This window comes from Leptinotarsa decemlineata, unplaced genomic scaffold (genome assembly GCF_025532065.1).
Source record: "Leptinotarsa decemlineata unplaced genomic scaffold, Ldec_3_MD MMD2_tig00078422_RagTag_RagTag, whole genome shotgun sequence".
NCBI lineage: Eukaryota > Metazoa > Arthropoda > Insecta > Coleoptera > Chrysomelidae > Leptinotarsa > Leptinotarsa decemlineata.
In genome coordinates this window covers 1,660,162-1,676,144 of record NW_027412747.1, presented here as the reverse complement: position 1 = coordinate 1,676,144, position 15,983 = coordinate 1,660,162, and the positions used below count along the sequence as shown (strand labels likewise).

Below are 15,983 nucleotides of genomic sequence, written 5' to 3'. Positions count from 1 at the left end.
ACGCAATGGACTTCAATTGTATAAAAATTCTTGCTAATGAAAAATATAGTTTGAATAGATCATTTCTGGCAATATCATTTATTTCACAATCGAACAATTGCCTAAATTTATTTCGAATAAACAAATATTGGCAACCTTCTACTTTATATTCTTACGCAATGATAATATAACTTCCAAAAATTTTTACAAAAATCATTTCAGTTCCATATATTACTCCTTCAAAACTCCTACAACTGTAACCGACTTTCCAGCAACAAATGCCAAGTGGATCTTCTTTAAAAAAATATTCAAATGTCAACCGTTTTTCTATTTCTGTTTTTGATTTTCTAGAAACACGTTTTAGTTGTACCTAAGAGTAAAAATCAATAGATGAAATTGCAATGAATATTATGCTTTCCACGTTTTTGAATGTATCTGTTATTCATCCAACTGTTTGAGTTTTACAATATCGACAAAATTTCTACTTTTTATGAATTCAACAACTCGCCACCAACCTCAATGATATTGTGAGTACTGACGTTTTCCAACATTTTTACAAAATATTATTCCATGTCATCATCTCGTAGCTCCCTGAATTTATCATTGTCTTCTGACAAACTGATTTTAATGATTTGCCAAATGATGATGAAAATGCCTTTCACATATACCTATGACTTATTAATTTTAGAAATTCGTACTTTTTACTTTTGGCATGAATATCTGGTCTCTCTTTTTATGTACGTGCAGTATTGTTATTCAATGAAATTCTCAATGGAATACATCAACTGGATTCTGAGCGACTTGAAAACACTTTCTTGTTTTCAAATTATCGGATCCTCTTTTTATGGTAGGTCGGAATGAAATATGTTAACACTAATTCGACATTTGGTTTCTATGTGATTTCTTACTGTTCCCATTACTTTTTTTAATGAATTCAATTTTAATTTTTGGAGCAAGATCAAAACGTGGCTTCACTTGCCCAGCTTCTCAATCAATCATCGTTGTTGATAAGAAAAAAAATTGGAAGTTTTTCTTTTCTGAGTTACCAACAATTATTTCAAACAAGTTGAAATCTTGAATTTTATTATTCACATTTCTACTTTATGTACAATTTTGTTAAAAACACATAAATCTAGCTAAGTTTCTTTATTATTGACTCACAAATATTATATATCTCTATCTAATTCAACATACGTTAATTTTCAGATTTTTTCAATTTTCCAAACATTTCCTCGAATCAAATTGATCCTGAAGACTCTATTTCATCTCCTCAGATGATACAATTTCATACCTGGTTGATACTAATTTCCAATTTCTATCTGTTGTAATTTCCCTAAAAATAATTATTTTCATTTCTGAATTTTTAAATAAGGTAATTGTAATTATATATAAAATTATGACAATGTGTTAAAACAACGATAAAAATAAAATAAATACAACAATAAAAATTAATTGGCGCTCCGGGGCGACTTCATTGATTCCAGTGGCGCATTTGCTTTTTTTTAAATTTTTAAATTGACATTTCAGTCTTATGTCACGTGGTTTTTGATCTTAGAAATGCCTATTAATCATATAGTGGTTTATCAGAAGTTTCCCATTGTCAGAGTTTTACTGAGTTGTTGTGAAAATTCCTTCATTTTGTTAACTATGGGTCCATATCATTACAAATACCTAGTATCAGATATTTCTTTCATAAGTTGAATTCTGTTAATTGATTTGTAAACTAAAAATATATATCTCATACTTCTATTTGAAAATTTTCTCTTTTTTTTGGTTATATAAGTGAATGTTGTTAATATCAAATACCCCCCCCCCTTCCATCTTCATGAACATATTTCAATTGATAACTACTTTGTTCGAAGGTGGTTGACAATGTTTCGTGGTGTATTTCATCAGTTCGGACTAATATAATATAAATTGACTTGAAAATGAAAAATTAACATTAAAATATAAATTAAAAGATTCCAAACCAAGTTACGTCACGACGTTTCAATTGTTAGTATCCACAATCGTCTTCGGGTGATAACTGGACTTATCTCTACGAGATCTGACTATTTATAGGTCATTCGGGTGCTTTCACCTTTCACCTATCCCCTCTTTCCTCTTTCCGCTTCATTGGTTTTAGCGGGAGATGACCGTTTGGCGAGAGTTGGGCGTTTTTTCGCTTGATGAGAGGTTTCCATATGTTACGTATCTCTACGCTAGCTTGACTAAATACGTTGTTGGACAACATATACGCGGCTTCCTTGAATTTTCTCCTATACCAGTGTTCCTCTTTGTGGATGATTTCAGCTTGAGCCCATTTGATATGTTGATGAGTCCAATCACGCTCTACTATTTCGGATTTGCTGGTTTCTCCTCGCTGTGTGTGTTTCTTGTGCTCAGCAATGTGAACTTTCAATGGCCTCTTAGTTTCACCGATGTATGATTCTCCGCACTCGCGGGGTATCCGGCAAATGCAATTCTTGGAATCGCAGTCCGAGTTTGGTGGCCTGGTTTTTGTGAGGCTGCTACGGATAGTGTTCCTAGGCTGTTATACTTGGCTGTTATACTTGGACCCGATCCTTCTTATCCTTTCCGATAACCCTCTGATGTAGGGAAGTACAAGTACTGGTTGTGGCGGCTTCTCTTCCTTGTGGAGCTCTCGCTGTCTTCTAGCTAAAGCCTGTTCCAGCATCACTCTGGAGTAACCATTTCGTTGAAGGTCATTTTTGATGATGCCTATTTCTTTTTCGACACCTTCATTTGTATTACAGAGCTCGAAAGCACGATCTAGTAGAGTTTCGATGATTCCTCTCTCAGTCGATTGATGTTGGTTGGATTTCTGGTTCAGATACTGTCCTGTGTGAGTGAGTTTTCGATATACAAATGTTTCCCATTTACTGTCGGTCCTCTTCACCAATACGTCTAAGAAAGGCAATTTGTTGTGGATAACAACGAATTACCTGGATAACAACAACGAATTGTCCTGTGTGAGTGGGTTTTCGATATACAGATGTTTGCCATTTAGTGTCGGTCCTCTTCACCAATACGTCTAAGAAAGGCAATTCGTTGTTATCCACAACGAATTGGACCTAACTCCCGCCAAACGGTCATCTCCAATCGACTTTCGTGACGTAACTTGGTTTGGAATCTTTTAATTTTAAGTTTTATTTTTCATTTATGTTAATAATTTTTTTTAATTTTCAGCTTTTATTGATATTTCAATTTTTTATTTTCTGGTTGTAGCTTGTATGTTATTTCCTTGTAATTTCTGTTTTTTGTTTCAATAAAATTGTTATTTTAGGTTTTATTTTTTTCAGGGATTTCAAATCAATTTATATTATATTGGACAATGGAAGTCCGAACTGATGAAATATACTTACATTGTTCTCACTTCCAATTATATATGGTCTCTCATAAATATAGAAAGTTATTTTGTACATTTTGTTTTGAATCGGTTACTCTATTTGCTCCTATTAATACTAATTATCCCTTCTCAAATAGAATACTTTTATATTTTTTTTTAAATCTAAAGCAAATGGAACTTCAAACGTTCAAGCCAGTCTCTATATACCTACACAGTAGGTTCAATGGACTGACGCCTATCAGAAAACAACTACTCCCCTGGCTAATACCACGAAGAGCGTTGGATTATATCCGACAGCATCAGTGCAGGAATCTTCACAGAAAATTTCCTGCATATGCAATTGGCAATACAAATGAAAGAATCGACCTCCAATTATGGAACGGGCACACTTGCAGACCGGTTTCGGGCTTATTAGCCACTCATCAGTGCAAGATAGTGACCATCATCGACCTAAAGTCAATGATATTCCACAATTGAAAATCGGAATTCTTTCAGAGTACCTATTTCATTCCTCTTCCGAAGTTGGAGCGAACATCAAAAATGTCACTCCATCTAGTGGACGAGGTACTAACCAACTGCATATCCGTAATTTGTCCGATTCCTCTGAATAAGGAAGAAAAACTTTCTTATTAGTCAATGGGCTATGCTTGAAGACTGGCAGTAAACAAATCTAAAGCAAATGGAACTTCAAACGTTCAAGCCAGTCTCTATATACCTACACAGTAGGTTTAATGGACTGACGCCTATCAGAAAACAACTACTCCCCTGGCTAATACCACGAAGGGCGTTGGATTATATCCGACAGGCGTCAGTGCAGGAATCTCCACAGAAAATGTCCTGCATATGCAATTGGCAATACAACTGAAAGAATCGACCTCCAATTATGGAACGGGCACACTTGCAGACCGGTTTCGGGCTTATTAGCCACTCATCAGTGCAAGATAGTGACCATCATCGACCTAAAGTCAATGATATTCCACAATTGAAAATCGGAATTCTTTCAGAGTATTTCATTCCTCTTCCGGAGTTGGAGCGAACATCAAAAATGTCACTCCATCTAGTGGACGAGGTACTAACCAACTGCATATCCGTAATTTGCCCGATTCCTCTGAATAAGGAAGAAAAACTTTCTTATTAGTCAATAGGCACTGCTTGAAGACTGGCAGTAAACAAATCTAAAGCAAATGGAACTTCAAACGTTCAAGCCGGTCTCTATATACCTACACAGTAGGTTTAATGGACTGACGCCTATCAGAAAACAACTACTCCCTGGCTAATACCACGAAGGGCGTTGGCGCCCTGATGAGTGGCTAATAAGCCCGAAACCGGTCTGCAAGTGTGCCCGTTCCATAATTGAAGGTCGACTCTTTCAGTTGTATTGCCAATTGCATATGCAGGACATTTTCTGTGAAGATTCCTGCACTGACGCCTGTCGGATATAATCCAACGCCCTTCGTGGTATTAGCCAGGGGAGTAGTTGTTTTCTGATAGGCGTCAGTCCATTAAACCTACTGTGTAGGTATATAGAGACTGGCTTGAACGTTTGAAGTTCCATTTGCTTTAGATTTGTTTACTGCCAGTCTTCAAGCAGAGCCCATTGACTAATAAGAAAATTTTTTTTTCCATTCGTTTTGAAAACTTCCTATCACTTTTTGATGGTTCATATTTTAGATATGTTATTAAATATTCTTATCTTCCATTTTCCTGTTTTAGCCATTTTTTGGGAGAATGTTGTGCAGTCATCGAAAAATGTGGAATTATTTCAGTCACAGTATGGCAAATGGTTGGGATACTTCTCTACCTCGGACAAATTATTGTACCAACTTTCATAATCATCTCTAGATAGGATTCTAGAAAATTTCATCACCTCTTGTATATATCTTTTCGATGGATTGGATTCAGGGTAAAGAATACTGGCAAGTATTGGAATAATTTCATTTTTGTTGCAAAATTCTTTAAATTTGTCGTTCTGAAAGTAGGTGGCATTGTGTAAAATACATTTTTGTGGTTTTTCTATCTCATCAAAATATTGCTAAAGATAATTTTGAAATATTTTTCCATTAGTTCTCTTACATGGATATAATTCAATAAATTTTGTGAGATGTCTACAATTACAAAAATATTATTATTTCTCTGTGCATTTGTTATTGATTCACTAATGAGTTCAATGACTTTCCCCTCTAATTAGAATGTGGAATATTCGTATCTACAATTTTTTTTTGTACATTTTGGCAAATGGTACAAGTATTTGTAAAATCTTCGATTATATGGATATCTTTCCGGCATAAAAAATTTTTCCCAAACATTATCCATACTTTTCTCACTCCAAAATGACCATCATGTTCATGTAAATATTTTAATATTTCATAAGTTTAATTGATACTGATAACATATAATTCCTGATCCATTATTATTTTTATCCAAATAACATTGATTTTCCTACATTCAATCATATCTGATGCCTCTAAACTTTTCAGATCTTCCTCAATGTGATCTATTGAAAATTTGTCTTGTTGGTCTTTCAATATATTCACCCTTTTTTGTACCGTTCTTAATTTTTCATTTTTGCCATTTGATCTTGTTAGTGCATCGGCTACGGTTTTTTCTGCCTTTTATATGTTCAAATTCAAAATTGTATAGTAGTATTCTTGTGAAAGTAATGCACCTCTATCTATCCTATCATTTGATAATTTATTATCCATGACATTGAGTACCAACATGTGATCTGTTTCTATCAAAAATTTTGATCCTAGTAGAAAAAATCTCAATCCAGTTCACGAAATATTATGCTAGCAAACTCTAATTATGTTATGCCATTGTGCTCCTCATATGCTTTTGTCACTCTGGACACAAAACATATGGAAACCTATTTTCTTTGCTGAATTCGTAGCAATACCCCAGTAAGTTTGAACATTGATGCATCTGATGAATTGTTAAAGGCTTTCGCGGCCGAGATTTTCAGTGTTACTATTTTCATTCGGGTTTGAAGTCCGTCGTAGTTCGGAACTGCATCCTGACGTTTCGTCAGCAGAGGTTCATTCATCTTGATATTTCAATGATGTTTGTTCAGTCATCGGTCAGCGGCTTTCAAGCCCGAATGAAAATAATAACACTGATTGATGCATCTGTTCTTGAAATAAATGATAAATTATAATTTGTGAGGTATGTTTCTAGATTATTGGCAAATATATTGGAGATTTCTCTCTTATGTCTAAAAATCCCTTTAATGTTTCCAAATTTGTTGGCCTTGTAAATTCCATAATAACTTCAATTGTCTCTTCATCCATGCTTATGCCTTGTGGATCTCATTTATATCCAAGAAAAGTTACTTCTGTTAAAAAAAAATATTGATTTTTTCATATATATTTTTAATTCTACGTTATCTTATTCTATAAATGATAATTAATGATAATGATAAATAATTTTTATTTTTAAGGTGACTTTTCCAGTCTGTGAAGCATATTTAGATGTTATCAATATTATGAAGGATAAAATCATTATATTTCTCCAAAATTATATGGATTGTTCTAAAACATGAACTTTGTATGGAACTACTTTGAATCTATATAAGACCCCCATCCTAACAACTACAATAGGATTTATATATTTAAACTGGCATCCTTTGATAATATTTTGTTTCAACATTTCTGTTAATTATCTCTTCTTTTACTCGCTTTCTATATTTATAAGGATTAGGGTATGTTTTATATTCAAACTTTTGAAATATTTCTACCTCTATCTCCCTCTTCTTCATTTATTAAATTAGGGACTTTATTTAAAATTTTTAGAATTATTTCTTTCATATTTGGTGCATACTATGTCCAATATTGTAATCAATCCTCTATTTCGTTTGTTATTTAGTTGGATAATGAGTTTTTCAATATGATTCATTTTATTATTCATCATTTTCCACAAATGCCTCCATTTTTTTTCCATATCTGTATGATACCTCTTTCATAATCTATTACGACATTATTTATATCCAACTCATCTGTTCCTATAATTGCTTCATATAATAAATTATATATTATCAGGAGTTATATTGCATATTCTTTGTTGTTAAATTTCATTTCACTATTCATTTTTTCAGTTACCTCATGTAACTTTTCATTATTTGCACCTACCAATACTGTTTTTGGCATACTATAACATGAATGTTCTAATTTCACCTCTTTTATAATTTTCAAATTCAATAAAGATATTTTTCTCTATTAATAGTTCTATATTTTAATTGTAACAATCAACTATCATTTCCATAAGACCTGTAACATTTTCTAATTTGAATTTTTCTATTTCAATGAATTTCCTAGGATGTCGTTATATACCTACATAATACATATTTTCAACGTATAGGTTTGGTAGGTTATTTACTAAAAATTTTGTTGAGCAATTGTCGTTTCAACCCCATTTCTCGTTCATTGTGATTCATTCATAGCGTGTGTCTGTTGTAAATCCTTCCATATCTCTATACTCTTTCTTTGCCTGTACATATTATCATTTCTGTTGTCATCGCAAGCCCTACCTTCTCTGTCATACTGTCTGTCTATACTTCTACCTCTATTTCTGTATTATCATTTTGGTAATTTCTATCGTGATTATATTTATTTTAGAAATAGATTTATTTGAAATAGGTATCCTAATATACATAAATATTATACAAATATATCAGTTATTGAACAGAATTACAAAGAAACTGAAATATATAAGACCCTATATAATGGAATATATTGGGTGAAACATAGCAGTAGTAGATGATGAAGAGATTAATAGAGAGAAGAATTGTGAACAACTCAATTGGAATAGTATTGTGCCCGTAGATATTAAGATAAGGAGCGTTTGAAGAGTTGAAGGTTGTTACTTTGTTTAATTTCATTAGGAAGCTTGTTATAGTGCAAGAGTCCTCTGTGAAAAATAGAATTCATTGTTCTTGCAAGGTTAGTTCGTGAGACAACCAAGTCATCTCTTCCTCTTGTATCGTATTTGTGTATCTGATGGTTATATGTAATAAACTCATTGAAGTAATATGGTGCTTTTCCAGTGAGTATTTTGAATATGAATATCATAGAAAAATATTTTAATCTATCTTTTACTGTCATCCAATTCAGAATATTAATCATTGATAATATATGAGTATATTTATGACATTTTAATAACAAGCGTATTCCTCTGTTTTGCAATTTTTGTAGAGTAGAGATAGAATTACCGTCTAGTAATGATATCAAAGTAGCACAGTTATCAAAGTGTGGTAGGATTATTGTTTTATAAACAGTCAAATTAGATTGGGATGTTAATTGTCTACTGATTCTAGTAATACCATTACCTCTGTATCTGTTATTATTCTCTCTATTATTATCATTTCTTTGTGAATAATTATTGTCATTTTTATCATTTTCATTAATATTTCTTATATGTTGGATTTGCTGCTTATAGTTATTTTCATTATTATTATTATTATTATATGAATATCTATTTTTATTTCGTCTCCTATCGGCTTTATTGTTTATATTTCTATTATTGTTGAAATTATTTTCAAAATTATCATTGTTCGGTCCCAAAATTAATTTCTGTTATTATTATTATTATTATTAGCCTCATTTTATAAATTATCATAATTTAATTTCCTTCTCTCTGGTATATCAAGGAATTAACATGAACTATTCATGTCCTTGAAATTATACAACATTAAAATTTCCTTTAGATCATTAACAAAATGTTGTATTAATGAATTTTCTATATATTGGTCATTAAATTTGCAATTTAAATATTGCGAAGAACTATATATTTGCATATCAATCGCAGGATATGAATTTTCTCTATTGGAATTATTTTTACCACCTAACAATTCATCCTTTACTATCTTTTGTTGAGATGCTCCCCATAAATATGTTGAGCATTTTTTTGAAAAATTAACAAAACTTGTCGACGTTTTTTCTTCATTATTAAACAATAATGAAGCTTCATACTGTAATTGGCTTCTTATTATTTCTTGATCATCATTAAACCAGATATTTTCATAATATTAAAATCTAAATAAATGAACTTTTAACGTTCAAGCCAGGCTCAGATATACCTACACAATAGGTTGAGCGTCAGTGTAGGAATCTTCACAGAAAATTTCCTGCATATGCAATTGGCAATACAACTGAAAGAGTCGACTTTCAATTTTGGAACGGGCACACTTGCAGACCAGTTTTGGGCTCATTAGCCACTCATCAGTACAAGATTGTGGCCATAATCGACCTAAAGTCACACACAGGCCGACAGGCGTCAGTGCAGAAATCTTCACGGAAAATTTCTGTGAAGATTCCTGCACTGACGTCTGTCGGGTATAATCCAACGCCCTTCGTGATATTAGCCAGGGGAGTAGTTGTTTTCTGACAGGCGTCAGTCCATTCAACTTATTTACTGTGTAGGTATATCTGAGACTGGCTTGAACGTTTAAAGTTAATTTCTTTAGATTTGTTTACTGCCAGTCTTCAAGCATAGCCCACTGACTAATAAGAAAGTTTTTCTTCCTCATTAAGAGGAATCGGGCAAATTTAGGATATGTAGTTGGTTAGTACCTCGTCCAGAGATGGAGTGACATTTTGTTATTTTGCTCCAACTTAGGAAGAAGAATGAAATACTCTGATTTCTCAATACTCCGATTTCCAATTATGAAATATCATTGACTTTAGGTTGATGATGGCCACTATTGAATCGCACGATCTTCAAGATGGACGAAAGTGATGGTGTGAATTCAGATGCTCTGAGAAAACAATGTGAATTCTGTAAATCAAATGTTTTAAATGGCCGTAAATGTACGAAGTGTCTCTCAGTTTATCACAATAGTTGTGCAATAAAAACGAAAAGCTGCTGTGACGAAACCGTAAAAGAAAAATGTACATATGATTTCAAGAACAACAATGAAAAGAAGAGAATAAACTCTTGAAAGAAATTGTGAAAGATAAAAACACCAGTTTTTATCGACCTTTTTTTTTTGGGTAATTGTTACCTTCCACAATCTTTTACGTTTCGGAGGCCAAAATCTGCCTCCGTCTTCAGAAATTTCTGAAGACGGAGGCAGATTTTGGCCTCTGAAACGTAAAAGATTGTGGAAGGTAACAATTACCCAAAAAAAAAGTCGATAAAAACTGATTTTTTCCTCCACAAAAAATGACTTTCGTTGAATATAAAAACACCATTATTGATGATATAGAAAATATTATTACCCTGCTGAGAGAGAAAATACAATCTCTTGAGGAATTGTTAAAAGCTAGAAATAAATCGTCCAACCATAAACTACACAATACAGATGCTAAGAAAAAGTATGTTGAACCAAAGAACACTGATGAAAAGAGACAACATACAAAAACCTCTATCCACAACAAAAAAATCCCACTAGATAACCCAAAAATAATAGAGTCAAATAATGTAGGGGAATTTTCCAATATACAGGGTGATACAATATTCTCGGCAAACCAGCTATCTCTGGAGTTGATGGAGACACGGACTATTCTCAAGTGTAATGAAATAATAAACCTGGGAAGTGAGACCCAAGATCGTGCGTCTACTTTAGTACAAAAAGAAGAATTAAAACAAGATGAGGTAAATGAAGAATGGCAAATCCAGAGGAAAAAGCGATACAACAGGAAAAATATGGGACAATCAGAAGAAACACAAGAAAAGTTCAAGGGCGCGACGAGTAGATTATGGTTATATCTATATAAAGTGTCACAAGATGTGACTGAAACAGATATAACAGAGTACCTAAAAAGAAAAGCTAATGCTGAAGAAGAATTCATGGACCTAAATGAAAATGAAAGACTTAAAACTTTTGTAGTTGTTAGTGATTTTAAATACAAAGACCTCTTCTGTAGTCCCACTCTCTGGCCAAGTGGGGTGAACTATAGAAGGTTTGATTACAATTGGCATTATGAGAAATATAAAACGAAAAATGTGTTAGCAAATGAAGATGAAAAAAGACCAACTTCTTTTTTAGATACAAACAAAATAGAAAAATTGGAGACAAAAAAAGTGAAAATAGATATAACAAAAACACTCAATATAATGTATTTTAGTGTACAGGGTATTTTTGACAAATCTGGGGATATGGAAATTATTTTTGACTTACATAATGTAGATATTTGCTGCATCTCAGAACATTGGCTCAAATCGAAGGAGATGATGTCATTCAAATTATATGATTTTTCCATGGTAAGTAGCTTCTGCCGTGAAGAATTTCAACATGGTGGAGTTTGTATATTTGTGAGAGCAAAATATGTTCCAAACTGTAAATCAATAGCCCATAATCACAATATTGAGAAACACTTTGAAGCTACAGTGATCTCTATAAATCTCCCAGTTAGCAGTAACAAATTATATGTCATCACAGTTTATAGGACACCAAAGAGTGACGGTGGGATTTTTATTGAAAAAATGTATGACCTGATGTGTGATATATACTCATGATCAAATCAGTAATTAGTATGTGGTGATTTCAATATAAATATATTTACTGACAATAATATCTCTAGAGAATTGACCAATCTGTTCAATGAATTTGGCATGGAACAAGTCACACGAATCACCGACAAAAGCTCTACTTGTATTGATCTTATGTTTTCAAATATTTCATTGTGTTCAAAATTGGTAAAAGATAACCACATATCGGATCATACATTCCAAATATGCCCATTTAGTTTGGATGTGGGAAAAAATGAAAGAACAGAAATACAATATAAACAGGATTATCCTGAAAATAATATGATGAACTTTAAAAATCTGATCGAAAAAGAACAATGGGCAGATGTTTATTTTTCTTCCTCAGTGGATGATAAATTCACTAACTTTTTTCAACACTTCAAAATATCGCCCCATGCCTAAAATACCTGTTGCTAGATAAACAAGTTTTGAATTACACCGCAAAATGTACGTTCTTGAATAATTTCAATAAACTCGAAATTTGTGCCATATTTTTTCGGTCTAAAACAATCTTCAGCGAATAAGATAAAATTCAAAGATTTGTTGAAACTGGATGTATCAATTATTCTAATTATGAGCGCATCAAGCCAGCTACTAATGAAGATGATGAATTGCAAGTTCTTCTTGCTGTTGAAGAAGATCCTAGTAGGAGTCAACGACAAATTGGTGAAATAGTGGATATAAGTGAGAGATCAGTGCTACGAGTTTTGAAGAATCATCTTTTTCATCCATCTCATACTACTGTATGCCGATTTTGAGAAAAGAGTGAGATTTTGCAATTGGGCCATGCACTGTTGAAAATGATTGTGAAAAACATGGATATGTAGGTATTCAGATTTCACTCCAGTCAAGACGAATCAAGAGATAAAACATTTCGGATTTTTTGTAGTGAAAATAACGAAAAATTTTACTCTCAGTATTTTATTCCCTTTATACTATACAGGGTCCTGCAACAGTGGCGCGGTGTTCCATATCTCTATATAGGAAGCAGATAGGAATATAATTTTCTATAATATTACCTTATTACTCGAGCTCGACAAAATAAAAAAAATAAAAATATTGGCGGTCACACAGGGTGTTCGATTTTTTCTGGGCGGATCCCAACTGTGTCTTTTTAAATGGCAACCTATATTTTTTATCGCTTTTTCGGTTTCTTCATAGAAAATAAAATGAACTTTATGTATATCTGCACTTCGAAAATATTGACGGTTTTCGAGATATCTAGCATGACAGGTTTTTTTTTCCAATATTCGTCACTCAGAATATTTGAAATTATAAAGTGGTGCCAAGTCCAGTTGAAATTTTTTTTTTGGTCGAATATTCTACATTGGTAACTCTCTCAAACGATATATCTGAAATCGACCTGTGATATACAGGGTATGAAAAACCGCTTGCCAAATATTGTAAATGAAAATTTGCAAAATCTTCCTTAGATTAAATGGAACACCCTGTATGTTATTGATCCATGAGAAGCGCCAACGAAACCTCTACAAATTTCATTAAGTATTCCCTATGGCTAAGTTCAATAGTTTTTCTTAAATGAGCATTTCTTTCGAAAAATGGTCATTTTTTCAAAGCGAAATCCATTTGACGACTGATAAAAATATACGAAAGATATCTTGTTTCAATTTTGTACATTAGAAGGTGTCCAAACAAATATTTTTTAACGAAATAAATGTATGTACCTATCACTTTTTGCTAAATGGAAAATTATTTTTTCATTGGATGCAGAATTTCACTCATAAATCGTGCAATATCAAACCAAACAAGTTAAAAGAAAGAAACATTATAAATAACTATTTTTTTCATGTTATTATATTCATTCAGAGCTTGAGTTCTAGATATTCAAATTTGTCAACTGGCAAATTACAAAACTACAAAAGGGAGAGTTCATTTAAGGTTGATAATGAAACTTTTATAAAATATGTTCAACATGTCTTCCATTTTCTTGAATGCAGAGCTGAAGTCTATGTTTGAAAGACTGTTCTACCCTGCGCAAGACAGCTGGTGTAATGCTGCGAAAAGCATTAGTTATTCTAAGTCGCATATTTCCGGGAGAAGTTGGTGGCTCAACGTAAACATATTTTTTATGTATCCCCATAAGAAAAAATCTAGTTTCGTCAAATCTGGTGATCTAGCGGGCCACCGTACAGGCCCATTCCGTCCTATCCATTTATTGGGAAATACTTCATTTAGATGATCTCTCACTTCTGCCGAATAGTGAGCAGGTGCACCATCATGTTGTAACCACATTCTATTGCGGAGGTCAAGAGGAATATCATCTAACAAACCTGGTAAATCATTTCGTAAGAAATTGAGATACATTGCACCATTCATATGTCCCTCAAAAAAGTATGGACCAATTACATATTCTCCAATGATGCCTCCCCAGACATTTATCGACCACCTATGTTGATAATCCACCTGTCTCAATAAGTAAGGATTTTCTGTCGCATAATAATGGTAATTATGTCGATTTACAAATCCATTTTTATGGAATTTCGATTCATCCGACCATAAAATATTATTGAAAAAATATTCGTTTCGACGAATTTTGTTCATGGCCCAATTGCAAAATCTCACTCTTTTCTCGAAATCAGCATACAGTAGTTCTTGATGTTACTGAACGTGGTATGGATGCAAGCGATGTTTCTTCAATACTCGTTGCACTGATCTCTCACTTATATCCACTATTTCCCCAATTTGTCGTTGACTCCTACTAGGATCTTCTTCAACAGCAAGAAGAACTTGCAATTCATTATCTTCATTAGTAGCTGGCTTGATGCGCTCATGTTTGGAATAATTAATAGATCCAGTTTCAACGAATCGTCCCAAGACCTTTCGGAAAGATCTTTCATCTGGATGCCTTCTATCTGGATACCGTTGAGAATAAATTCTACTTGCCAATAAACAATTCCTGTCTGATTCACCTAATATGAAAATCATATCAATCAAGTCACTTTTTGATAACAACATGAAATTATACCGACAGTTCAACTTCACGATTGACTAAAAATTTCAATATTCATTTGCAGCCAAATATTTTGTTCTGTCATTTGCCAGACTACTTGATTTCCAATAAATATTTCATTTGCTGAAAGGTTGTTTTAGACCGAAAGAATATGGCACAAATTCCGAGATTTTTGAAATTATTGTAACTATTCAAGAACGTCCATTTTGTGGTGTAATTCGCAACTTGTTTATCTAGCAACAGGTAATTTTAGGAATGGGCGATATTTTAAGGAAAGGGCATTTTTTGTATATTCTTATCAGTCGTCAAATGGATTTCGCTTTGAAAAAATGACCATTTTTCGAAAGAAATGCTCATTTAAGAAAAACTATTGAACTTAGCCATAGGGAATACTTAATGAAATTTGTAGAGGTTTCGTTGGCGCTTCTTATGGATCAATAATATACAGGGTGTTCCATTTAATATAAGGAAGATTTTGCAAATTTTCATTTACAATATTTGGCAAGCGGTTTTTCATACCCTGTATATCACAGGTCGATTTCAGATATATCGTTTGAGAGAGTTACCAATGTAGAATATTCGACCAAAAAAAATTTCAACTGGACTTGGCACCACTTTATAATTTCAAATATTCTGAGTAACGAATATTGGAAAAAAACCTGTCATGCTAGATATCTCGAAAACCATCAATATTTACGAAGTGCAGATATACATAAAGTTTATTTTATTTTCTATGAAGAAACCGAAAAAGCGATAAAAAATATAGGTTGCCATTTAAAAAGACACAGTTGGGATCCGCCCAGAAAAAATCGAACACCCTGTGTGACCGCTAATATTTTTATTTTTTTTATTTTGTCGAGCTCGAGCAATAAGGTAATATTATAGAAAATTAGATTCCTATCTGCTTCCTATATAGAGATATGGAACACCGCGCCACTGTTGCAGGACCCTGTATATTAGATTTACACATTCATGAATCATTTTCAGAAATTTTCAGCTGCATAGGCAATTTTAATTCTTTTCGTTTCATCAATCAGGTTTTGTATTCAATAGGTAAATCACTCATTTGTTCAAGTTTTCGTGATTATATTGCCCTTTTTCCTTGAGAAATTTCATTATTAAACTGATTTATATACCAAATCACACCCTTAGAATGAAGGTGGCCTGACTCAAAATTTTTGTAACTTTTGATTTTATTCTATACTGACTCTCTTGCTAATT

At 32.8% G+C, this 15,983-nt stretch overlaps 1 protein-coding gene across 7 annotated transcripts in view; it reads right to left on the bottom strand.

Annotated features, from left to right (window-relative positions):
• LOC111516152 (nose resistant to fluoxetine protein 6) overlaps positions 1-15,983 on the bottom strand; it is a 327,989-nt gene that overhangs the window by 97,447 nt on the left and 214,559 nt on the right. The gene's annotated exons all lie outside the window — the stretch shown is intronic.